The sequence below is a fragment of the Pollicipes pollicipes genome, unplaced genomic scaffold (assembly GCF_011947565.3).
Source record: "Pollicipes pollicipes isolate AB1234 unplaced genomic scaffold, Ppol_2.1 Scaffold_6052;HRSCAF=7182_pilon_pilon_pilon, whole genome shotgun sequence".
Lineage (NCBI taxonomy): Eukaryota > Metazoa > Arthropoda > Thecostraca > Pollicipedomorpha > Pollicipedidae > Pollicipes > Pollicipes pollicipes.
In genome coordinates this window covers 676652-679185 of record NW_023596805.1, presented here as the reverse complement: position 1 = coordinate 679185, position 2534 = coordinate 676652, and positions in this window count along the sequence as shown.

The following is a 2534-nucleotide window of genomic DNA, read 5'->3' as shown; positions in this document are numbered from 1 at the left end:
CGTTTTGCGTTGGCTCATTCGCATGCGACCGCGCGTGCTACCTGGAGCTGTTGAATTATCATATTTTGGAAATATTGGCGTAGAAACTTGGCGTAACCAGGCATCTCCTGGGTACTGGCTGACTCGTGTTTTTAGCATAGAATTGTAGGCAGCGGTCACTTGGTCTAAATAACAGTTGATCAAGAGGTTCTAGTTGCATATAGTTACGACCAAACGGCGAACACGCCCCCGTTCAGACACAGAGGTTCTGCGCCGGCTAAGGGCAACACTGACGCTTTCACAGTACTTCGACGCGCGTCCAACGCTCTATTTCACGGTACTCGTCTCGGATTCAACGACCACTCGCAAGTGGAGCGCGGCTTCTCCGGCCAACAGCAACCGACACCATCTCTGCCCTGGCATGGGACATGAATCCGTCGCTATTCGACCCGCCCACAACACGTGCACAGGTACAGATATTTTCCAGTCATCTTTACCTAGAACAAGCCCAAAGCATCGATCACGGGTTGCCAGTGGACGACTCAATAGGTCGCAACTTCTCGCCCGCAAACGCGGCGACTTTTGCCCCGTAAGAACCCGCTGGGTTTTGGCTGGGTTATGGGCGGGCTTTTTCTGGTAGAAGACTAGCGGGCAAAGTGATGTATTTTCGCTATCGGGTATTATAATAATCCAATAACCGGTAGATTATGATCTAGTAATTATAGCTAAATAAATGATACCAATAATCGTTTCCACTGTGTTGCCAAGCAAAAAGCAATGCAGCAAGCGTTTTTGTTTCAAGAGCAAGGGTGCCGGCCGCAAAAAAAACCAACGGCAGACAGAAGACATTGCAAGACCAGACCGCAAAAACTGAGCAGCTTTAAGCAAAGATCTGGAAAGTTCAAGAATAGCAAACCAAATTTTCGAAATTAGCCAGATTTCTTGAAGAGCAGCTAGGTGGGTCCTTTACCTAAATATGGGTGCATACTGCGCTTGACTATTGTTCGGGTGTGGTGCGCCGAACATTTCTTGGTTTCCCCACAAAAAAATACCTCAGATTACAATCATCAATCGATCGATCAATGTAATCACTAGATTACATTGCAAAGGAGGCATTCATCGTGGAATCGCAAGTTGCACTTCGCGGGCTCTTTGGATAGAGAAAGTGCCTGGCAATTATTTCTGTAACTTGTGCGCGTTTTTCTGCAGATGCAGTAGTATTTCACGGTTTTTGATGGTTACGCTATAGGTTGATGCCACTGAAGGGTCAACTATTGGTGGACAAAATATTATTGATTTTCTTGATTTACAGGCCATATTACAGAAGCGGCGCGGCAAGTGTTGCAAGTGGGCTGAGACATGGGTAGTACCGTGAGATAAATGTGGATTAGATCAAAGCTACTACGTGTTTTTCATGTTGTGTGGTCGCATGCTGCATCCACTCATAGCAAACACCGTGTGGGGGGAGGGGGGGGGGGGGGCTGTGGTTGTGAGATATACGATGCTGGCAATTGTGACGTAGTGGAATAATAATTGAACTGGTGTAATGAACTGACGCTTCCCGTGACCTGAAATATGGAGTACTTTCTACTTTCCCCGTGCAAAGCTATCAGTTGAAACGGGCAGTTTTAGGAAAATGGCGTGTGATCTATTGAGATTAAGTAAGAGTGTAGCACTCATAGCACTGTAGTGCTATGAGTAGAGGTAAGTGCTACACTCACAGTGTAGCACTCACCTATTGTATGACTTGCAACGCGGCGATGAGGCAGCTCCTGACATATCCGTGCGCTGTAGTGCAATTCTAGCACTATAGTTTTCTTGCCAAAGGTCCTCATGCATCATTGTGCTCGTTTCTGGACAATCATCGTGCCGGTTTCTGCAACAGTGCAGCATACTATGAACATGATAGCCACAGTCATTCGGCAGTCAGGCAATCCGAGAGCATTTAGGCGCATCATGCATCATGCTCAAGTACGACACACTTCTGCACAGCTCAGGTCCAAGATAATGCTGATAAGTTAAATGTCCGGAGCCTGCAAGGAGAGTGAAACAGTTAAAGCATTTTGGTGAAAGGCCAATTCATTTTCACTCATTGCTATTTGTAGTTGAATGCTGCTATCAGTGTTAAAGGTAGATTTTGGTGCATTTTAAGCTCAATGCTGCAGGTACGTTGATTGCTGCGTTCTTAGTTCCGTAGCTGGTGTTGGTAGAATAATGCTGTTTTATGTACTTTTTGTCTGTTGGTCTGAAATCACGGTGAAATGGTAAAATGGATGTTGTAATAAACTAGTACTTGCAGGCTAATGACGGGTCATCATTGCAGCCTGCCAAGGCTTCACGGGCTGTACTAATGTTCTATCTTCACGGGCGATGGCGGGTGGGCCGGGATGCTGGCTGATATTTTGGGAGGAAGTTGTGCCTATTCCAGAGTGATCTGTGACAAGCGGTGGAGCTTTGTCATTTTTGTTGGGGTGGAAGGTCGAGTCATGGACCTTGGCGTTCGTGTTTCCCAGACCTTTTCCTCTACGGATTTTAGCTACTGGGGATATGGTCAA